Source organism: Primulina tabacum, chromosome 7 (genome assembly GCF_025594145.1).
Source record: "Primulina tabacum isolate GXHZ01 chromosome 7, ASM2559414v2, whole genome shotgun sequence".
Taxonomy (NCBI): domain Eukaryota; kingdom Viridiplantae; phylum Streptophyta; class Magnoliopsida; order Lamiales; family Gesneriaceae; genus Primulina; species Primulina tabacum.
This window is the reverse complement of record NC_134556.1, coordinates 20,293,670-20,319,279: the sequence shown is the minus strand read 5'-3', so window position 1 is coordinate 20,319,279 and position 25,610 is coordinate 20,293,670. Positions and strand designations below refer to the sequence as shown.

Here is a 25,610-nt window from a genome sequence, read left to right as displayed (position 1 = left end):
TTTGTATTAAACACTGGTTTGTATGAATGTATTAGAACAAGACATGTAATTATGTTTATTGAAATAAAATGAAGAACTATCTTATGCTTGTTTATATACATTTGAATTAATGTTAAAAAGCAAAAATTTTGACCCACATTTTTGAATAAAGATCCGATTAATCCCGAAAAGAATTGAGTTAGAGCCCGGGTCCCCACAACAGGTAGTATCAGAGCAGTAGGTTTTGTAGACTGAGATAGAATAGAATGAGCGGGGTAGATCGAGTCTTCTTCCTTGCTTTTGATGTGCTAGCATGATTTAATGCTTTCCCTATTATATGTTGTATTGTATCTGAGTTGATTTACAGCATATAATTGTAAAGACTGAATCATAACTGATTCTGGATCAGAGGTATATGATCAGAGGAGGACTGAGACAGATTGTATAGATTGTATACTAATCTGTTTGATAATCAGATATTCCGGCTAAAAGAATGCCACAACCAGCTGCAGGTCAAGTGCTAGAACAAGGTAGTACGTCAGGGACTCAGATGGATGTTACTGCGACACCAATGGAGACTTTGTTGAAAAGGTTTCAATCATTCCATCCACCTACCTTGAAGGGCACATAAAATGCAGTGGATTGTGAGAGCTGGTTAGACGATATAGAGATGTTGTTTGAATCTCTGGCTTATACAAACGAACGGAGAGTGAAATTAATTGGGCATCAGTTGCAAGAAGTGGCCAAGAGCTGGTGGCTTACAACGAAACGAGCATTGGAGCATAGAGGTATCGATATTACTTGGAAAGTATTTAAAGATGAATTTTATCATCGTTTCTTTCCAGTGTCGTATCGAAAAGACAAAGGGGCCGAATTTGCCAACTTGAGACAGAGGCAGTGGAACATAGAAGAGTATGTTGCCAAGTTTTCTTCTTTGCTCCGATTTGCGCCACACGTGGCAGGAAATGACGAAACCGTCGCGGACCAGTTCATCAACGGTTTGAACCCGGATATTTTTACTTTGGTGAACACGGGACGACCTAACACCTTTTCTGATGCATTGAACCGAGCAAAAAGAGCAGAGGCTGGCTTGATCAGGCAACGAGGAGCTTCTTATAGTGCTCAGAGTCAGAGACCGCCACAGCCCGCCGCCCAGTTTCCACCACCTCCTCCTCGATTTGATAGTGGAAGCAGTAGTAGTGGCAAGAAGGATTTTCTGAAAGCAAAGGGCAGACAATTTAAGAAGTCAGGGAGCAGTTCGTCGAGATCCAGTGGGTCAAGACAGAGAGGTCCTGGCCAGAGTGCAGAGTATACTGGTGTTTATTGCAGTTCTTGTGGTGGTAGGCATGCCACTGAGCAGTGTTAGGGAGTGATGGGCAGATGTAACATATGCAGGCAGCAGGGACACTTTGCTAGAGTTTGTCCCCAGAGAGGTGTCCAGAGATTTCAGAGTGCAGGGTCATCTACATCAGTGACTCAGCCTGAGAGGCAAGCTTCGTCTGTCCATTCATTCCAGCCCACGCCTACACAGTCCCAGCCTAGAGCCAGAGGTGGCCAGACAGTGAGCCAACCTCCCAGACAACAGGCTCAAGTGTTTGCATTGACGGAAGAGCAAGCCCAAGATGCACCGGACGATGTGATTGCAGGTAACTGTTTCCTTTGCGGTTATCCTACATATGTGTTGACAGACACAGGTGCATCCCATACATTAATATCTGAGCGTTTTGTATTATTTCATTCATTGCCTGTCGAGTCATTGTCTACTGTAGTATCTATTTCTTCTCCGTTGGGAAGTGGTCTGATATCTGTGACTTCAGTTAGACATTTTATACTACAGTTTGAGGGACATGAGATTGATTTAGACTGTGTAGTACTTGGCTTATCTGATTTTGATTGTATTGTTGGGATTGACATGTTAACCAAGTACAGAGCCACTGTAGATTGTTTTCAGAAGATTGTCAGGTTCAGACCAGAGATGGCTGACAAATGGAAATTCTACGATAAGGGTTCCAGATCTCGGATTCCCTTAGTATCTGCTTTGACTATGAGTAGATTGTTGCAGAAAGGAGCAGAAGGATTCCTTATTTATTCTGTAGATCTACAGAAATCGAGCCCGGCATTGGCAGATTTTCCAGTAGTACCGGAGTTTGCAGATGTATTTCCTGACGAGATTCCAGGGTTACCCCCAGCCCGAGAGGTAGATTTTAGCATTGATCTTATTCCAGGTACCGTTCCTATTTCGAGAACTCCGTATAGAATGGCACCTATAGAGTTGAAAGAATTGAAACCACAACTAGAAGATCTGCTAACCAAGGGATATATCAGACCCAGTGTATCTCCTTGGGGCGCTCCAGTTCTATTCGTGCGCAAGAAAGATGGTTCGATGCGATTGTGTATCGATTACAGGCAACTGAATAAGGCAACGATAAAGAACAAGTATCCTTTGCCTCGCATTGATGACTTATTTGATCAGTTGCAGGGATCATCTGTTTATTCTAAGATTGATTTGAGATCTGGATATCACCAGCTGCGAGTACGAGATATTGATATACAAAAGACAGCATTTCGAACCAGGTATGGACATTATGAGTTTGTTGTCATGCCTTTTGGTTTAACAAATGCTCCAGCGGTGTTTATGGGATTGATGAACCGTGTCTTTCAGAGGTATTTGGATGAGTTTGTGATTGTTTTTATTGATGATATCTTGGTTTATTCTAAGAGTCTGACTGAGCATGCCAATCATTTGAGAATTGTGTTGCAAACATTGAGAAATGAAAGATTATATGCTAAACTGTCAAAGTGTGAGTTTTGGCTGAGACAAGTTGTCTTCTTGGGTCATATCATATCTGGAGACGGTATTTCTGTAGATCTGAGTAAAGTTGAAGCTGTGATCAGTTGGCCGAGACTGACTTCTATGCCAGAGATACGCAGTTTCATGGGTCTAGCAGGGTACTATCGACGATTCATTAAAGATTTCTCCAGTATTGCGAAGTCGATTACCCAGTTGACACAGAAGAATGCGCCATTTGTGTGGTCCGAGGACTGTGAGTCTAGCTTCTAGAGTTGAAGAAGAGGCTGACCAGTGCACCTGTCTTGATGATTCCTTCAGGTACTGGCGATTTCATTGTATATTGTGATGCATCCCACAGAGGGCTAGGATGTGTTCTTATGCAGCGAGGTCATGTGATTGCATATGCCTCTAGACAGCTGAAGCCACACGAGACCCGATATCCAATTCATGATCTTGAATTGGCGGCTATTGTTTTTGCATTGAAGATCTGGCGTCATTATCTTTATGGCGAGAAATTTGAGATCTACTCTGATCACAAGAGCCTAAAATATTTGTTTTTTCAGTAAGAATTGAACATGAGACAGTGTAGATGGCTTGATTTGTTGAAAGATTTGATTGCGAAATCAAATATTACCCAGGGAAGTCAAATGCAGCAGCCGATGCCTTGAGTCGAAAGGTATGTGCCCTATCCTTATCGACGATAGGTGTTTCGAATTTAGTTGAAGATTGCTGTTTGTCTGGTTTAGCATTTGACACAGATAGTAGAACGCTGAGACTTGATTTGATTCAAGTTGAGCCAGATTTGATTATGAGGATTAAGGAGGCACAAAGAACTGATCAGAATGTGCAAAAGTCGATTCAGATGGTCAGATCAGGACATCAGTCTGAATATCAGGTACACGATTTTGTTCTGTATGTGAATAACCGTCTTGTAGTGCCAGATGTTTCAGACCTGAAACAACAGATTATGTCAGAAGCGCACTGTAGTCGGTTTAGTATTCATCCTGGTGGCAGGAAAATGTACAACGATTTGAAGACACAATTCTGGTGAAAACAGATGAAGTCAGATATTACAGAATTCGTGTCTAAGTGCTTGAATTGCCAACAAGTGAAGGCTGAAAGAAAGAAGCCCGGAGGTTTACTTCAGAGCCTATCTATTCCAGAATGGAAATGGGATCACATTTCCATGGATTTCGTGACAAAGTTACCTCGATCATCCTGGGGCGGTGACGCGATTTGGGTCATTATTGACAGATTGACCAAATCGGCTTGTTTTATTCCATATAGAATGACATACCGACACGATCAGATGGCCGAGATCTATATCAGAGAAGTAGTCAGATTGCATGGTGTGCCGAAGTCTATCGTATCAGATCGTGATCCCCGATTCACTTCACACTTTTGGCACAGTTTGCTGCAGGCCTTAGGTACGACATTACACCTGAGTACTGCTTATCATCCTCAAACCGATGGACAGTCAGAGCGGACTATCCAGACTTTAGAGGACATGTTGAGAGCTGTAGTGCTAGATTTCGGCACTAGTTGGCAAGATTCATTACCGTTGTGTGAATTCTCGTACAACAACAGCTATCAAACGAGCATCGAGATGGCACCGTTTGAAGCTTTATATGGCAAGAAGTGCAGATCTCCTCTATATTGGGATGATGTCTCTGAGGTACCAGAACTTGGGCCTGATATGATTCGTGATATGACTGAGAAAGTGAAGATAATCCGGAAAAAAATGAAGACGGCACAGGATAGACAGGCCAAGTATGACAATATCAGACGTAGACCGTTAGTATTTGAACAGGGAGACAGAGTATTCTTGAAGATTTCACCTTTCCGAGGCGTTGTTAGATTTGACAAACGCGGGAAGTTGTCTCCTAGATACATCGGTCCATACGAGATTCTTGAGAAGATTGGCGATCGAGCATATCGACTGGCTCTTCCTCCTTCTTTATCTGGGATACAAGACGTTTTTCATGTTTCGATGTTGCGTAGATATATACCAGATATTTCTCATGTCATTCAGCCGGACGAAGCCGAGCTTGATCAGACGTTAAGCTATGTTGAGCAACCGATACAGATTCTTGATCGGAAAGAGAAGCAGCTCAGGACGAAGACTATTCCACTTGTAAAAGTCCAGTGGAGTCGTCATGGCACTGAAGAAGCGACTTGGGAGACAGAAGCAGATATGAGACAGAAATATCCCGAGTTTTTTACATGATGTGACTATTTATTCAGCTTTTGATTATATTGTTTTTCATTTATGATATGATCGATGGCCTGCGATTTCGAGGACGAAATCATTTCTTAGAGGGGGAGAAATGTAAGGCTTGAGATTCATTAGTCTTCATTGATGTGATATTCGAAGATATGAGAATGCAAGACAGGTAATGAGAGGCATTAAATGAGATTATGAAGGGTTGCATAAAGTCTAGACCGCACCCGCGCTACGAACAAGACCGCACCCGCGGTTTATGGACAGAAAGTTGGCTATTTTTACAGTAGGGTCACCGCACCCGCGGTCCAAGAAAGAGTGCCCCCGCGGTTGATGGACAGAGAGTTGGAGATTATTTACAGAAATGACACCGCACCCGCGGTGCAGAATAGACTGCAACCGCGGTCGACGTTTATGCAAATTTGGATGGACCGCCGAAGCTTGAGCGCAGCCGCGGTTCATGAACTACCGCACCCGCGGTCATACGTGTTACTTGAAAAATATGACACTTGCCCCTCAACATGCAAGATATATATATGATTTGTACTTCATTCCTTCATTCTTCAGCTGCAAGGAACGAGAGCAAGGTTCAGAACTCCTCAACTCTCATTATAGCTTAGATTTTGAATTGTGAAAGATCGAGCCACCCGAATTTCGATCCGACTTCGGTTCCGTACTCCTCTTGTTACCAGCTACAAAAGGATGTAATTATTTCTACATTTCAACATGTTTTGAAGTTGAGATGTTGGAAGAAATCAGACATGATTATTATTAGATGTTCTTGAGATTATAAGCAACGTATATTCGCAACCGGATCAAAGAACGGACATCTTATGATATTTTTATTATTTTCCAGCACATATATGAATGTGAGTATACATATTTAGAGGTTATGGAACATATTGGTGATGATTATGAGTTATTGTTATGATTATTGATGTTTGAGATGACCGGTGTCGCAAGATTACGCTGTTATGCCGTTGAAATGTACCGAGATTGAATATTGATCCGTATGTGTATTGAATTGAGTTAGAGATTGATAGAATGCATCTTGAATGTGTCATTTCAGATTGATATTGACAGATTAGACATCGAGACTTCGACTACGACCGATTGTTCGACGAAATGTATAATTCATGTTTTGTTTGGGGAAGACACAACTCAAATGAGATTCAATTTGAGTTTCACAACCAAATCACATACTAGAATTGTTGTTTATCTTTTGATATAAATTTGATTTGTTTATAGATTTATAATCAAATCTCTTGATATGATGATGTCTTGTGTATAGAATTATATTCAAGCCTCTGAGATAGGAGAGTCTTTGGCAGACTTGCCAAACTAGACGTTCGGTGGTATCGACGCTTCTGATCAGATTTAATCCGATTGTAGACATTCGATACAGACAGGGCCGAAGTCTAGGAATAAGACGTACAGTTACCCCGATTGGGAGGGTAGGTGACAGACAGTGACGTCTTATTCACACCGGGATCCCTAGAGTAGAGTCGAGTCGAGTCAAGACATGATTTGATTTGAATTGCATGCTCATATAGATTGATTTCATAGACTATGGAACCCATTGTTATTGCTTTGATGCGTGATTTATGGTTATGTAATAGCATGCATACATGTTTTATACTGGGATTTGTTTTCACCGGAGTTTTCGGCTGTTGTTATGTCTGTATGTGTGCATAACAACAGGTGGGGCAGGATCTGGGTCACGACAGAGATGAGTTCGAGATAGCGTGGTGACTTTGGGCGCAGAAGATTACTAGTTGTTTCTTACTAGACTTGTACTACTTGTGGTTGTAGTTTGTATTAAACACTGGTTTGTATGAATGTATTAGAACAAGACATGTAATTATGTTTATTGAAATAAAATGAAGAACTATCTTATACTTGTTTATATACATTTGAATTAATGTTAAAAAGCGAAAATTTTGACCCACATTTTTGAATAAAGATCTGATTATTCCCGAAAAGAATTGAGTTAGAGTCCGGGTCCCCACACTTGAGTACACCGATGATCGACGAGTGAAATTGATTGGACATCAACTGCAAGAAGTAGCAAAGAATTGGTGGTTGACTACGAAAAGAGCATTGGAGCACTGTGGCACGCAGATTACTTGGAAGGTATTCAAGACTGAGTTTTATCAGCGATTTTTCCCCGTGTCCTACCGAAAAGACAAAGGTGCTGAATTTGCCAATTTGAGAAAGGGACAGCTGAACATTGAGGAGTATGTTGCCAAATTCTCGTCATTACTCAGATTTGCTCCTCATGTTGCCGAGAATGAAGAAGCCGTTGCGGATCAGTTTATCAATGGCCTGAATCCGGAAATCTTTACCTTGGTAAATACCGGTAGACCCAACAACTTTACTGATGCGTTGAACCGTGCCAAGGGGGCAGAAGCTGGATTGCTTAGGCAACGAAGCACTTCCTATGTCACTTCGACTCCGAGACCGCCACAACCCTTATTTCAACCCCCTCCCAGATTTGAGAGTGGTGGTAGCAGCAGCGGAAGGAAAGACCAGTTGAAAGCAAAGGGCAAACAGTTTAAGAGATCAGGGAGCAGTTCGTCGAGCTCCAGTGGGTCTCGACAGAGAGGTCCTGGCCAGAGTACAGAGTATACAGAGTTATATTGCAGTTCCTGTGGAGGCCGACATGACACCGAGCAGTGTTAGGGTGTTATGGGTCGCTGCAACATCTACAAACAACAGGGACACTTTGCCAGAGTTTGTCCCCAGAGAGGTGTACAGCAGGCTCACAGTGTAGGAGCATCTGGTTCAGTAGCTCAGCCTGAGAGGCAAGCTTCATCTGTTCATTCCTTTCAGCCCACTCCTACACAGACACAGTCCAGAGCCAGAGGTAGCCAGACTGTGAGCCAACCTCCCAGACAGCAGGCTCGAGTATTTGCACTGACTGAAGAACAGGCCCAAGATGCACCAGATGATGTGATTGCAGGTAACTGTTTTCTTTGCGGTTATCCTGCCTATGTATTGATAGACACGGGTGCATCTCATACTTTCATATCTGAGCATTTTGCATTGTTGCATTCATTGCCTGTCGAGTCATTATCTACTGTAGTGTCTATTTCTTCTCCGTTGGGAAGTGGTCTTATATCTGTGACTTCAGTTAGACATTGTATACTACACTTTGAGGGTCACGAGATTGATTTAGATTGTATTGTGCTTGGGTTAGCTGATTTTGACTGTATTGTCGGTATCGATATGCTAACCAAGTACAGAGCCACTGTAGATTGTTTCCAGAAGATTATCAGATTCAGACCAGAGATGGCTGATGAGTGGAAGTTCTACGGTAAGGGTTCCAGATCTCGGATTCCCTTAGTATCTGTTTTGACGATGACTAGATTATTGCAGAAAGGAGCAGAAGGGTTCCTTATATATTCAGTAGATCTACTGAAACCGAGTCCCTCATTGGCAGATCTGCCAGTGGTACGTGAGTTTGCGGATGTATTCCCAAACGAGATTCCAGGGTTACCTCCAGCCCGAGAGGTTGATTTCAACATTGATCTTATACCAGGTACAGTCCCTATATCTCGAGCTCCTTATAGAATGGCGCCTATTGAATTGAAAGAATTGAAAGAACAGCTCGAAGATTTATTGGCCAAGGGTTACATCAGACCGAGTGTATCTCCTTGGGGTGCTCCGGTATTATTTGTTCGAAAGAAAGACGGTTCGATGAGATTGTGTATTGATTACCGACAACTGAACAAGGCAACAGTGAAGAACAAATATCCATTGCCTCGTATCGACGACTTATTTGATCAGTTGCAGGGATCCTCTGTCTATTCCAAGATCGATATGAGATCTGGATATCACCAGCTGAGAGTCCGAGATGTTGATATACCGAAGACAACATTCGGAACCAGGTATGGACATTATGAATTTATTGTCATGTCTTTTGGTTTAACGAATGCTCCAGCGGTGTTTATGAGTTTGATGAACCGTATCTTTCAGAAGTATCTAGATGAGTTTGTTATTGTTTTTATTGATGATATTTTGGTATATTCCAAGAGTAAGATTGATCATGCCGAGCATTTAAGAATTGTGTTGCAGACATTGAGAACAGAGAAATTGTATGCTAAACTGTCAAAGTGTGAGTTTTGGTTGAGACAGGTTGTCTTTTTGGGTCATATCATATCTGGAGATGGTATTTCTGTGGATCCGAGTAAAGTAGAAGCTGTGATCAGTTGGCCTAGACCGACTTCTGTACCAGAGATACGCAGTTTCATGGGTCTAGCAGGATACTACCGACGATTTATCAGAGATTTCTCCAGTATCGCGAAACCGATTACCCAGTTGACACAGAAGAATGCGCCATTTGTGTGGTCTGAAGCTTGTGAGTCTAGCTTCTTGTAGTTGAAGAGACGACTGACTAGTGCTCCAGTGTTGACGATACCTTCAGGTACTGGTGATTTCGTCGTATATTGTGATGCATCTCACAGGGGGCTAGGATGTAATCTTATGCAGCGAGGACATGTGATTGCATATGCCTCGAGATAGCTGAAGCCACACGAGATTCGTTATCCAATTCATGATCTTGAATTGGCGGCCATCGTATTTGCTCTGAAGATATGGCGACACTACCTTTACGGCGAGAAGTTTGAAATCTACTCTGATCACAAAAAGCCTGAAGTATCTGTTTTCTCAGTCAGAGTTAAACATGAGACAGCGTAGATGGCTCGATTTGTTAAAGGACTTTGATTGCGAGATCAAATACTATCCAAGAAAGTCGAATGCAGCAGCGGATGCCTTGAGTCGAAAGGTATGTTCCCTATCCTTATCGACGATAGGTGTTTCGAATATGATTGAAGATTGCTGTTTGTCTGGACTAGCGTTTGATACAGATAGTAGACCACTACGACTTGCTATGATTCAAGTTGAGCCAGCTTTGATTTTGAGAATTAAAGCAGCACAAAGAATTGATCAGAATATTCAGAAGTCGATTCAGATGGTCAGATCAGTACATCAATCAGAATATCAGGTACATGATCATATTCTGTATATGAATAACCGTCTTGTAGTGTCAGATGTTTCAGATTTGAAACAACAGATATTGTCAGAAACGCACTGTAGTCGGTTCAGTATTCAAACAGATGAAGTCAGATATTGCAGAGTTTGTGTCTAAGTGCTTGAATTGCCAACAGGTGAAGGCCGAGAGGAAGAAGCCCGGAGATTTACTTCAGAGTTTATCTATTCCTGAATGGAAATAGGATCACATTTCCATGGATTTCGTTACGAAGTTACCACGATCATCCCGGGGCTGTGATGCGATTTGGGTCATTATTGATAGATTGACCAAATCAGCTTGTTTTATTCCATACAGAATGACGTACCGACATGATCAGATGGCCGAGATATATATCAGAGAGGTAGTCAGACTGCATGGTGTGCCGAAGTCGATTGTATCAGATCGTGATCCACGATTCACTTCTCATTTCTGGCACAGTCTGCAGCAGGCTTTAGGTACGACATTGCATCTAAGCACTGCTTATCATCGCCAGACAGACGGACAGTCAGAGCGGACTATCCAAACATTAGAGGATAAGTTGAGAGCTGTAGTGCTAGATTTTGGCACTAGTTGGCAAGATTCACTACCACTTTGTGAATTCTCGTACAACAACAGCTATCAGACGAGTATCGAGATGGCACCGTTTGAGGCGTTATATGGCAAGAAGTGCAGATCTCCTTGTATTGGGATGATGTATCTGAGGTACCAGAACTTGGACCTGATATGATTCGTGAAATGACTGAGAAGGTGAAGATCATTCAGAAGAGAATGAAGACGGCGCAGGATAGACAAGCCAAGTATGCGAACATCAGACGTAGACCGTTAGTATTTGAACAGGGAAACAGAGTATTTTTGAAGATTTCTCCTTTCCGAAGCGTTGTCAGATTTGGCAAACGCGGGAAGTTATCTCCTAGATACATCGGTCCGTACGAGATTCTTCAGAAGATTGGCGATCGAGCATATCGACTTGATCTTCCTCCTTCTTTATATGGGATACATGACGTTTTTCATGTATCGATGCTGCGTAGATACATGCCTGATACTTCTCATGTCATTCAGCCTGATGAGGCCGAGCTTGACGATACACTGAGTTATTTTGAGCAATCATTGCAGATTTTGGATCGAAAAGAAAAGCAGCTCAGAACGTAGACTATTCCGCTAGTGAAAGTCCAGTGGAGTCGTCATGGCACTGAAGAAGCGACTTGGGAGACAGAATCAGAGATGAGACAGAGATATCCCGAGCTATTTTCATGATGTGAGTAATTATTCAGTTTTGATGATATTGTTTCTGTTATATACTTTGTATTGATTGCCTGCGAGTTCGAGGACGAACTCATATCTAAGAGGGGGAGAAATGTAATGCCCGAGATTGTAGGTTGATAAAATGAAATTATGAAGTGTTGCATGGAAGAAGGACCGCACCCGCGCCTAGCATTGTACCGCGCCCGCGGTTGTGGCTCATGAAATGTGGAAGATCTACAGTACCTTCACCGCACCCGCGGTCCCCGATGTAGAGCACCCGCGGTGAAGAGGCAGTAGGATATGATGTTGGTACAGTAAGGTCACCGCACCTGCGGTCTAAAAAGCAGCGCACCCGCGGTCGATTATTTTGAATTTATGAATGTGGTGCTGTGGGGTGAGCGCACCCGCGGTGAGAGAATGAGCGCACCCACGGTCGCTGTTTCTGAATTCTTTGGATGAGCCCCGTGAGCTCAGCGCACCCGCAGTAAGAAGTGAGCGCACCTGCGGTCTTGCGTGTTGAACAAAGAATGAAACATGTGTCCCTTCTCATGCATACTTAATGTGTTGTCTCTCATTCCTTACCATTTCCAGCAGGCAGACCGAGAGAGATTATCTTGGCAAGTTCATGATTCCTTGCATTTTAGAAATTAGATTGTGCAACATTTAACCAACCGAATTTAGTTCCGAGTTCAATTGTGTTCCTTGCATCATAAGCTTCAAAAGGATGTAAGTATTGTTCATTTCCAGCATGTTTTGAGATTTATATGTTGGAGAAATTGTGATTTTATTAGAGATTTATGTCCTTGAGTAGCTAGAGATCATAACGCCATAAACGGATCGATTATCGGATGTCGTATGCAATTTGCATGATTTTCCAGCATATAGTGAGTTGAGATGGTGCAGAATTCAGTCTTGTGGATTGATGTTGATAAGAATTATGAGTATTGATATTTGAGTTGATCGGTATCGAAAGATTACGTCGTTATGCCGTCGAAAGTTATTGAAATTACATATTGATCTATTTGCATATCCTACTTGGAGTTGAAGATTGATATGTTGCATTTATACATGTTATTCAGATTAGGATTGACAGATTTTATATCCCGACTTCGAGACTTCGATTGAGTCCAACAAAAAGAAAGGTATAATTCATGTGAATTCGGGAAGATACAACTCGAATTAGATTTTATTTGAGTTTCCCAAAATCACATACTAGATTGTTGTTTATATCTTGTTATGTTTATGCCTTGTTTATAGATTTATATTCAAGCATTTAAGATAGGAGAGTCATTGGCAGATTTGCGAAATTTCTAGATGTTCGGTGGTATCGACGCATAGGACCAGATTGACTCCGATTGTAGACAATCGATACAGACAGGACCGAAGTCTAGGAATAAGACGTACCGTCACCCCGATTGGGAGGGTAGGTGGCAGACTGTGATGTCTTATTCACACCGGGATCCCTAGATTTAGATACGAGTCGAGTTAAAGAGTAAGAGTCGAATTGTTTTATATGTATTCACTAATGTGTCATAATTACCGAAACATGTGTTATGATTTATTATGAAATCGCATGACATGCATGTATACGTGTTTTATACTAGGATTTGTTCTCACCGAAGTTTCCGGCTGTTGTTGTGTCTGTATGTGTGCATAACGACAGGTGGGACAGGATCTGGGTCGCGACAGAGATGAGAGATCGAGATAGCGTGGAGATTACGGGCGTAGAAGAAGATTACTAGTGGTTTCTTACTAGACATGTACTACATGTGGTTTGTAGTTGGTATTGAACACTAGTTTGTATATATGAAATGAAACAAGACATGGATTTATGTTGTTGAAATAAAATAGATAAAGACCTTGTGCATGTTTATATGCATTTGTTTATGATATTGTTAAAAGAAATTTTTTTTTATGACCCACATTTTATAGCAAAGATCCAATTAATCCCAAAGAGAATTGAGTTAGGGCCTGGGTCCCCACATGGATTGACGACAATCAATCGAGAAAAAAGAGTTAACGTCTAGATTATGCAAACATACTTTTGCCACCAAAACACAAAGATGAGTGATATTTAGGGGTGTCAAAATCAGACACGATCCACCAATCAGACACGGTTCAACTCGAAAAAAATCAGGTTTGGGTTTAAGTTTTCGGGTCGGGTCAGATCGAGTTGGACCTGATAGCTGACCCGAGAAAATGAATGGGTTGGGTTGGGTTGACTCGGAAATTTAATTTTTTTTTAAAATTTAATTAATAAATATTGCCTATATTTTTATATATTATATGTCTGAAAATATTTATTGTATATTTATAACATAAATGTTCATAATTTAATATTTATTTTGAACATGTTATTTTGACTTGTTTTTAGCCTGACATTTTCTTGGTGATTTTTTGAAAAAAAGTGTATTAAGTTTTATAGAATATCGATATTTAATTAATGTACATTTAATTAAACATATTATTGATTTTATATTTAAAAAATTCATCTAGAAATTATAATTTTTTCACCTTTTATTTTCTTAATTTCATTCAATCAACTCATCTTTCGAACATTATAATTATTATAAGATTGCATTGTAATAATTTTTGGTATTTTAGTGAATGAACAAAATAAATTGTTTTCTTCATAAAAAATACAGAAATTATCGTGTATCAAGTTCAAATATTTTTCTGGCTACGTCTCCGATCATTGGTATTATTCTAATCATCTAGAGCTGGTAAACATCTCTTTTAAATATTTTAAGATATATATATATATATAAATATATAAATTAGCACTACAACAATAAATGCTTATGATGACATTCATAAATGTCATCAAGTTCAATATTTAGTCACATTTAAGTTTTAGTGACACCTCCAACAAATGTTGTCTTAAACTTCCTGACATTTTTTAATGTCATTATAAGATGTTAATGATAACTTCATACGTGTTACTAATTATTCATATAATGACAATTTTAAATGTCAAGAAAACTCATGTTTTAAAGACATTTATACATGCCTTGTTATTATAGCAATAATGAAAAATTTATATGTCAGTTAACATAATTTATAATGACAACTAAAAGTGTCGTGTATATTATTTATAGTGACAATAAAAAATGTCACTAATGATATGTTATAAGGTTAATTTAAAATGTCTCATTATGTAATCTGTAATGACACTTACAAATATCTTCTATACTAGTATATAAAGACATTGAAAATTGTCATTAATAGTTGTTTATAATGACTTTTTGAAATGTCTTCATATGAGTTTTACAATGACATTTTTTATGTACATGATTCAATTTTCTATTATGACATAAAATGAAACGTCTCACTCATTTTTAAATTTCTACTAGACTTTTTTTTTTTAAATAAAAGCTCGCATTTTCGAAATAACATTAAAGCTCACATTTTTCAAATATCATTTAAAATAATCGTCTTTATTTTACAATAAAAATATCATAGTTTAAAATGACCAACATCAAACGTAAACGTAAAGGAGTAAAAATCGTAATAGAAAAATATAACATTTAAAAAAATGATCTTAAATATTTGTCAGTAAAAATAGCGCAGTTTAAAATAACTCAACTCGTCTAAAATCATACGTAAACATAAACGTATAAAATTCTTAAAATCATCAACGTATGAAAATATTCATTTCCTCTCAATCTCATAAATCGTAATGCGGAAAACGTGCGGTGCTCGGGTCGTGTCACCTTACCAGGTCTGTCTACTCAGAGTTCGACACCTCCAGTCTCCTCATCACTAAGTTCACCTGCATCACACACGCCTAGTGAGTCTAAAGACTCAACACATCTGCACCGTTAATAACAAGTACATATACCTAGCACACAGCAGTGAAAAATATCATACTCAACATATATTTCATGAAATTAAAAGCATAATGTAAACGTGTTGTGTAAAATCATGTCATGTCAAATCATGTCATCTGATATCATAATATATGTAAACATATCTTTCATGAACTTTAAAAGCATGAACATCAACGTCTTGTGTAAAATCATGTCGTGTCAAAGCATGTCATCTCATATCATCATATACGTAAACATATCTTTCATGAACTTTAAAAGCATGAACATCAATGTCTCGTGTAAAATCATGTCGTGACAAAGCATGTCATCTCATATCATCGTATAAGTAAACATTTTCTTTTTTATTGAATTCAGTTCATTAGCTGTGACTTTCGGATCATCATGTCAGTCGATGGATCCATCTACGTGTAACCACAGTACTAGGCGGCGGGGACACCAGCGACACTCTCACCCGTCAACTGGGCCTTGGCCTATCATATCATCATATCATGTCAATGGAAATACGATCGTCTGGCTCCCTCTGGGGCCTTCTCCCGTAAACGGGCTCCCTCTGGGCCTTTTCCCTCACGATATCTCCAATCATACCATCATGTCATCGTGTCATCGTATTAGTCACAACTAAATCACTTCCTTCAAAACGTCTCATCATATTCATCACTTAATAAAATCATGCATATACGTAATTTTTCCTTTAAACCAAGCACACAACATATTTATCGTAATTACATAAAAATCCTGAACGTGATGCATAAACATTTAAATCATGATAAAATGTGCTCAGGGCGCTGCCAGGACCAAAATCTCACCCCGGGTGTAAAATGACCATTTTGCCCCTGGAAACCCAAAAATTACCATTTTGGCCCTAGACGTAAAATTTCACGTTTTTGACATTTTCATAATTCCATTGACTCTAACATGTCCCAAATAATTATTTAAGCCTAAATGAATTTTCCCATATTTTTATTTGGCTTAAATCGATGACTTTTAAATTAATCTTTAAATATAACATATTAATGCGCTTTAATTCCGAATTAAACCAAACCTTAGCATAAAATTCCCAAATTAAAAACTTAGACTTCTAATAATTATTTGAGCTTAAATAAAATTTTTCATAATTTTATTAAGCTTAAATCTAGGCGTTTCAATTAATTCTTTAATTAACCTTTCGTGAGGCGACTAAATCCTGGATAAATCCAAAACTTATTATTTTGATCCGAAACTTACCAAACTCCTTAAAATGTCCCAAAACATTTTAAAAACATCCCTAGACGTAAAATCGAGTCAATTTCATAACTTAACCGAAATGTTTTAAAACTTAAACCGAGGTCCCGATTTTACCCGAATCGATCCGAAACTCAACCAAATTTTTCCCAACTTTTTACCACCCATTATAAACACTAAAAAGGTCCTAAAACCATCAAGACTCAGCCCTTAAACATCTCTGAAAGTACATAAAAGTTGCTGGTCTGTTTCAGCTATCCTCTTATCAAGTCCTCAAAGCACCAACCGAACTCCACCAGCCCCATGCTCGCACCAGCTCGCACCAGCCTTGAACTAGCCTACCATGGACCTAGACTAGACCCTAAAGAACCTACCTGACCCACGGACCCGCCTCCATGCAAGCTGGAAATCGCGATCGACCGCTCATCCTCAAGAAGCACAAAGAGCGACTCTTTCTCCTAAGCTCGCTCGATCGGTTTCATGGGTGGCTCCAGCAGTGTTCGAGCCATCCTCAGCTATGACTCAGACCCCACATGGCCTGGTTTAAGCCTTGGATCGCCCCTTTTACCGCCGGCTCCAACCATTCACGCGATATCCTCAAAATTTAAGACAACCTAAAGCCAAACTCCTATCGGCTCTCTCTAAGACCAGCACTCCAAGTATTCCAACCTGTTGACAGTATGCTCAAAGACATTAACCCACCAGCAACAACACATCACAGCCATCCCTTTGCACAAAACGTGGAAATGTGAGTAGTAGAAACAAGGAATGCATATACTTGTAGCAAAACCAAAAATCTCCTTGTAACTCGTTGGATCGAGACTTTCAGACCAAATAAAAACATAACAGCATGTATATGACGTAAATGATGCAGAAATAAAAGTACGGGGCGTGCCTTTGATGATTCCTACGCAAAAACGATGAAGAAAAGAGCAACGAGGAGGCGCCGGAAACTTTCTTTTGCAAGAACAACCATGGCCGAAGCTTTCTCTGATATAACCATGAAAATGGCTGCTGGAACCCATGAAATAATGAAGGGGAGAGGGGTTGTCGGTAGGTGAAAGCAGTTGTTATGGTTGTAGGGTCAATTATATAATAATTAACTAGTTAACAATTAAGTTAATTATCTTTTATTTTAAATTAAAAGAGTTTAAGGCCAATAAACTTAAAAGTAGGCCCATTAAATCCAAACACACTCCCGAAAAATATTTCGTGTTGGAAAGTTTTTGAAAACATTAGCTGAACCCTCAAAAAGTTCCCCGATTCGATAAAAAATATGTATCGTTAAAAATTAAAATCTTGCGGGTAAAAATACCCAATAAATCTCAATTCTTGAAAAATACATTTAAAGCATCTTATATTAATTAATAAAAATTAATCTGTAATAAAATAATTTTTTCTGATAATTCCCCGACCTCCGTTCCTCGTTCGAGCGCGAAATTCAAGTTAAAAATTTATAATGCATAAACCTTTAAAATTTCATAAAATAAATTCTATTATGCATGAATTATGCATAAAATGCATAAAAATATTCAAACACAAATTAATGAAATAAAAATACATTTAAGGCTTTAAAACAATTTAATAAAATACCAAAGAAATTTAATAATTTGCATGCATGTGGTTCACGTGCACTTTTCGATTTTTGGGACGTTACATAAAATGTCATATTTTTTGAAATGTCATCGATTTTCAATATTTTCATGATATAATATTCAAGGATGTAACAAATTAACATAAATACAAATATAAAATTTTAAAATAGAAATTAAATTGCTAATCAATAATTGTCATTAATTTTGCAATCATTAATGTATAAGACTGACAAATTTGTTACCTTGAAAAACATCAATACCCCAACAAATGTACCAAATGTACTAAATGTATTTAGTTTAAGAACTAGCAAACAATTAAGTCTTGTAAAGCAAAACATAAGCAAACTTGTGACGCGCGCATCTTCATTCTTCAACCATCTCATCTTAATCAAAATCCAATATTCTTGTCACCTACAATAAAAATTCATATATTTGTATGAATGAAATAAAATTAAAGAAGCACAAAATAAAGACATTAAAATTTAATTCAAACTAGTGAATATCATACCAAATGATAAACTGAAAAATTATTATTTATCCAAATGCACCTAGTAGAAATCTTCCCCATTAACTGTCAACTGCAAATATAATTGATATTGGTTTAAAAAGATATTAACATTATAGACATAACAATAAGTACTAGTTAATTGAAAAGTTGAATATCATACCAAATGACAAGGCCAAACTATCTTTCCTCCAAGTGTATCCCCAATCTTTTGTAAAAGATTATATGGCCTAATCAAACTCTCTTCCCGTTCTAGGACAACTAGAATTGTATTTGTAACGTACCGTACTTTTACAATTCAAAATTTGTGGAAAAATTAAAAATTTTCTTGAATACGAAAATAAAATCAATACGGTCGTCACTACATCATCCATTCACAATAAAGATCTTGTTAAAAGAAAGGTCTTCTCAAAGCATCTCGCATCAAACATAAAAATCAGAGTATTTTAAACTTGCATAAAAACGTTAAAATAACGTGGGCGGTCCTCGGGTCTAGCCTCCCGCTCAGTCCAAGCCTGCCCCTGAGTCGACACCTCCTGTCTCCTCATCAACATACTCACCTGCATCGATCGAGTCTAGTGAGTCTAAAGACTCAACACGTATAAACTGAGAAATAGCGAGTACTACATAATAAAACCGCATGCAACTTTAAAATAGAACATACATACTTGAACTTGAATTTGCGTACTAAAACTTGAACATGCGAACATAACATAGACGTGCCTTAACGTGAAAACTTGTCATAAACATAATGCATACTAGAACATACATAACTTCATCATTTTGCGTAGATGATTATTTCAAAGCAAGTGACCCATAACATAATAAATGCCTGATCAGACAAACCACAGTACTTGGCTGACAGAGACGTATCCACTGCCACATACATGAGATCCCCGTTCATAATTTAACGGGCTGGTTGGTCCCCGTTCATAATTTAACGCTTTCCAACCTCGATCTAACCCGTTCATAATTTAACGGGCGGATTGGTCCCCGTTCATAATTTAACGCTTTCCAATCCTAAACATAATTTGGTCACAAGACATTTAGCATACCTCAAAACTTAAAATATTTTCTTTTTGCATGTCAACATACTTACTTGGCGTTGAGGGATTCGTTGGACTTCGATCGGGGGCGTTGCTGCAACTACTAATCATGAATTGGCATGCTTATCTGCGTAACTTAGACATAATTTCAAGCTTACATAAGAACTCATTCAATTCCTTATGACGTTGTAAATTCCCATGCCTCGACTGCGTAAATCACTGAACTAAAACAATGCCATCAACCCCCCCCGAAGCATACTATAGAAATTTTCCCCAAAGTTGTGAAGGACACGGACCCCGTGCCGACCTCCGTGTAGGGGTCCGCGTAGACTCGGATGAGAAGGCTCGAAAGGGAAGGTGGACACGGACCTCGTGTCAGGATTCGTGTGGGGGTCCGTGTAGGCTCTGGAAAAGGCACTTCGGTTGAACAAGGGCACGGACCCCATGTGGGGGTGGGGGTCCGGGTACCTACTGTAAACGCGAACTTACGAAAATTTTGTATATGTTACGCTTAACTTTCTAGACTCGATTGCGCGGACTATGAATCGGCACTCCAAGGCTCATCCTAGCACGCCATAACCTCAAACCAAATTCGTACAAATTCCCAAGGCGACTATGTTCACCCTACGACACATACCATTCAAAACATTGTAATTGACATCAAAAGTTACCCACGACTTTTAATTAAATCGAGCGCCTATTGACATGAACCGAAACCTCAAAAATACTCCCAACATCGAACTAACCATACCTAAACGCAGCAACGATCATCCGACGATCCCCAACGAAGCCTGCAACAATAAAGTCTCAAGAACACATCAAAACATAATTTCTGAAAAACGCAGTTTGAGCAGTCCCACGAAAAACGCCATAACTCACTCAATTTTTGTCCAAATATTTCGAATTTCCTGTCAAATCGAAGGTATCGAAAAGTTCTACAATTCTCCAGTTGAAAGTTTTATCAAAATATCGACTGAAAACTCGCAGTTTCAACCAGAACAGTAAAGACGTGATTTTTGATCCCTAAAATGGTTTCAAAAGTGATCCCAACACAATTGCTCGAACTTCTACACATCGTACACATGGTTTTACGCATAAATAACAATGCACGCATAATATGACATGATCGATGCATCAAGAACAGATTATACGTGCCTTTTGATGATAAAATTTACCGAAACGGCGACACCGAAGCGGAGATAGAAGCGAGGTTGATCCGGGACGAACGTGACGCGATTTTCTTGCAATAAAATCGATCAAAACTTGCTGAAAATTGACAAGGGAAGGGGCGGCTGCTGTTCTCCTCTTAGAACCCTAGGTTTTGCTCTTTAAAAAATAAAAGAAGTGGAAATCTGAATGTGTGTGTGTGTTTAGGCGTTATTAGTGTGTGTAAAAGTGTGTGTGTGTGATTAGTAAATCAGGAAAATCACTTAATTAAATAATAAATAAAATTATTTAAAATACTAACACTCTTTAAACTTTAAATAAAATCCCTCAATTAAAATAATGCACAAAAAAGAAAGAAGCTAATTTTAAAAGTTTCAAATTCTTAAATCACTAAATAAATAAATTTAGGCTTTAAAATACTAACAACTTAGTAAGCTCTTTAAAATGCCTCATCCTCAACTTAAAATAAAAGTATCACATTTTAAATTGCCAAGAATCGTCCCCGGTCTCTTTTCCTCAATCCCGCCTCGAATAATCGCCTGAAACATGAAACTCGAAAAACATTTTAACGTGCATCCCAATAAACATGAATAATTTAAAATAATGTATTTTCATAATTATGCATGGCTAAAACTCTTTCAAAATTAATTAAATGATTTAATAATTAAATGAATGCATGGATTAAACGTGCACTGAATTTGGGCACTACAGTTCCTCCCCTACTTATAAAAATTTCGTCCTCGAAATTAAGTCTTACCGAACAACTCCGGGTAGCGAAGTCTCATATCTGCTTCTGATTCCCAAGTGGCCTCTTCCACCGATTGATTTACCCACCGGACTTTGACTAGCTTTGTCACTTTGTTCCGGAGTCTGCGCTCCTGTCTATCTAGGATTTGAATTGGTTTTTCCTCGTAAGACAAGTCTGGAGTCAGCTGCAACGGCTCATAACTCAGAATGTGCGAAGGGTTAGCCAGATATTTCCTTAGCATCGAGACATGGAACACATTGTGTACCACGGCCAGATTCGGCGGAAGAGCAACACGATAAGCTAATGTTCCAACTCTTTCCAAAATCTCGAATGGGCCAATAAACCTCGGACTCAGCTTGCCTCTCTTCCCAAATCTCATAACACCTTTCATAGGTGCTATCTTGACGAATACGTGATCACCAACGGCAAATTCGAGATCTCTCCTCCTCTTATCAGCATAACTCTTCTGACGACTCTGGGCGGTCTTCATTCTATCACGAATCTTGACCACCACGTCTGCAGTCTCCTGAACTACTTTTGGTCCAAGTTCCGCTCTTTCTCCGACCTCGTCCCAATGAACTGGTGATATGCACTTTCTTCCATATAAGGCCTCGTAAGGAGCCATACCAATGGATGCTTGGAAACTGTTGTTATATGTGAACTCCACTAGAGGTAGCTTAGACTCCCAAGTTCCCTGAAAATCAATCTTACAGGCTCTCAGCAAATCCTCCAAAATCTGTATCACACGCTCAGACTGGCCGTCTATCTGCGGGTGAAACGGTGTACTAAATAGCAACTTGCTGCATGTAAGCTCTTCCAGAAGGACGATGTGAACCTCGGGTCCCTGTCGGACACTATGAAAACTGGGATTCCATGCAATCGAACGATCTCCCTGATATAAAGCTCCGCATATTGCGTCATGGAGAAAGTCGTCTTCACTGGCAAGAAGTGCGCTGACTTAGTGAGTCGGTCCACTATAACCCAAATGGCATTAAAACCTTTGACTGATCTAGGCAATCCAACGACGAAGTCCATCGTAATGTTCTCCCATTTCCACTCTGGGATGGGGAGTGGCTTAACCAACCCCGCTGGCCTCTGATGTTCTGCCTTCACCTGCTGACAACTGAGGCATTCTAACACAAATCGGCGGATGTCTCTCTTCATCCCTGGCCACCAATACAAAATCTGGAGGTCCTTATACATCTTGGTACCTCCCGGATGGATAGAATACGGAGATGCGTGTGTCTCTGTCAAAATATCCTGTCTGATCGACTCACCACTAGGCACCCACATTCTACCTCTGTATCTCACAATGCCGTCTGTCACTGTGTAAAGAACATTGCCCTTGGCTTCATCTTTCAGTCTCCATTTCTGTAGCTGCTCATCTGAAGACTGTCCTGCCCGGATACGGTCTAGCAAACCAGATTTGACTATCAGATTATACAGTCTAGGAGCTCTGCCCTCACGATAAATCTCTAGGCCAAATCTCTGAATCTCCGACTGAAGCGGTCCCTAAGCTGACAACTGAGCGACAACTGTCACTTTTCTGCTCAAAGCGTCCGCGACAACATTAGCCTTCCCCGGATGGTAGCTAATTTCGCAGTCGTAATCCTTCACAAGTTCCAACCACCGTCTCTGTCTCATATTCAGCTCTTTCTGCGTGAAGAAATATTTGAGACTCTTGTGGTCGATGAAAATCTGACATTTCTCGCCGTATAGATAGTGTCTCCAAATCTTCAACGCAAACACCACGATGGCTAACTCCAGATCGTGAGTCGGGTAGTTTTTCTCGTGCACCTTCAATTTTCTGGAAGCATAAGCTATGACCCGACCCTGCTGCATCAATACTGCGCCTAACCCGAGCTTAGATGCATCGGTATATAACACAAAGTCTCCTTGCCCTGATGGCATGGCTAGGACCGGCGCTGAAATAAAAGCTCGTTTCAAAGTATCGAAGCTCTTCTGACATTCATCACTCCAAACGAATTTAGCATTCTTCTTGGTCAGTGAAGTGAGTGGCACTGCTATCGACGAAAACTCCTGAATGAACTCACGGTAGTAACTGGCTAAGCCCAGAAAACTGCGGATTTCTGATGCATTCTTCGGCTCAACCCATTCCTTAACTGCTTCCACCTTAGCTGGATCCACCTCAATAATACTTCTAGATATTATATGACCCAAAAATGCTACCTTCTCCAACTAGAATTCACACTTACTAAATTTTGCAAACAACTTGCGACTCTGAAAGGCCTGCAAAACTGTACCCAAGTGCTGACTGTGCTCCTCGTGGCCCTTCGAGTAAATAAGGATATCGTCAATAAATACTATGACGAACTGGTCGAGGTAAGGCCGAAATACTCGATTCATGAGGTCCATGAAAATTGTTGGAGCATTAGTCGCTAAAAACTCGTAATGTTCATATCTAGTCCTGAAGGTTGTCTTAGTTTTACTTTACTATGACCTCGAATTTTGAGTTTTCTCACAATTCCCAATATTAGAAATGGAGGTTCAAACTTATCTTATCTCACTTTCCTTATACTATACCCGTAATGTTCATCGATCTATTACCTTAGCATTTATGCAGTTCAACCTAAGAAATCTTACCACCAAAAGTTACTGATCAACTTCTATCCTTGGTTCAACACTCAAAAGTTAAACCTTATCTTAACTCAGTAATAACATTGACCTACGATCCTTGAATCGAATCTTTACCTTACGACACCAAACTTACGTAACTTAGCCATTTATAAGTACATCCCAAATAAAGATTGTTGCAAATCTTAAATTTCGAGTAACATTAATCCATAAAACCCCAAAATATACATTATCGATATTCTACTTAGATAATAAAACCTTCCTAGCATCAAACACATGCTCAAACTATTTTCTTCCCAATTACATTATAGTTGAGGCCTAAGAAACTTAAACCCTCCTCATTGGAACGAATGTCACACTTCGACGTATCCTCAGTACTAAATTCATTCTAACGTATAAAGCTTAATAAGTTTCCCCATGTTAATGATGGACTAATTCTAATAAATCAACTTCGCTTATAACCCACAGAATTCAAGAATCCTCGTATAAAGATTTTAAATTTCTTACTCGATAAAAATCTTAATATTCGACCATTGCTAACCTATGTTGAATACAACTAATTCCCTTTTGTTTTTATTTCATCAAATATCCCCGTATAATCACCTATTTCATAAACTTGAAATTAAAGCTTACACAACCAAAGTAGTCTTAGATAACCTAATTCCAGTACTCGTATCCACTTAATCCTAAGTTTCTTAATGACTTACGAAGATTCCTTAAGACGAGGTGCCTGATAGGGCCTCTTGCCCTGCCTATCGACCTCAATGTCCCTCTAGTCCTGCTCTATCGCCAAAATTCTCGACACGGCAACTGCATAAGTCATCGGACTAGCAACCTTCACATCACGACGCAAGATCGGCCGTAACCTACAATAAAATGCCTCAACTTCTCCCGCGCATCATTCGCAATCAGGGGTACAAAGTGACACCCCCTCTCAAACTCTGCAACGCTGCTATCCCCCTAACGCATCGTCATAAACTCCCTAGTCAGTCTGGATCGTACTTCCTCATTGAAGTAATTGGAGTAAAAGACCTCCTTGAAACCATTCCAAGGCAGCACCTGCAAATTGACTGCCACTGACGCACTCTCCCACCATAGTCTAGCGTCTCCTGTCAATAAGAAAGTGGCACAACGGACCCTGTCAGCATCTGTCAGCTCCATATAGTCGAAAATTACCTCGATGGACTTGATCCATCCCTCAGCTGCCATCGGGTCAATGGTACCCGCAAACTCCTTTGGGCTCATCCTCCTAAACCGTTCATTCACTGCCTCTGGTTGGGGCCTCGCCCCTGCACCTACCGCTGCAGCCTGGTTCCCCGCAAACTGTGCGAAGAACTGCGTCATACCCGCAAGCATCTGCGCCTGCATATCTGGAGGTGGTGGTGGTGGAGGATTGTCCCTCTCCTCAACTCGAGGCTCTCTGTCCTCCTCCCTTGTTTCACGGTCGATCACACGTCTAGGAGGCATCTGTTCCAATAAATTACCCAGCACGTAAACCCAATATGCATGAACATATATCAATATTTTATGATGCACGTAACTCAAACTTAAAACATGCACATACTGAAATCATAACTTGATGCTTACTACATAACATAATGCAAAACTTTAAACTTACAGACTTGAGGTGTGACTTCG

General features: G+C 39.8%; 1 long non-coding RNA gene and 1 pseudogene across 1 annotated transcript; one reads left to right on the top strand and one right to left on the bottom strand.

The window, feature by feature from the left end:
* Nucleotides 1–25,610, top strand: part of LOC142551161 (putative vesicle-associated membrane protein 726) — an 80,296-nt pseudogene that overhangs the window by 47,922 nt on the left and 6,764 nt on the right.
* On the bottom strand, nt 18,096–18,685 carry LOC142551164 (uncharacterized). The gene is made up of 3 exons (XR_012821518.1): nt 18,580–18,685; nt 18,420–18,489; nt 18,096–18,322 (listed from the first exon to the last, which is right to left on the bottom strand). It is a non-coding gene; the product is annotated as an uncharacterized LOC142551164 (long non-coding RNA).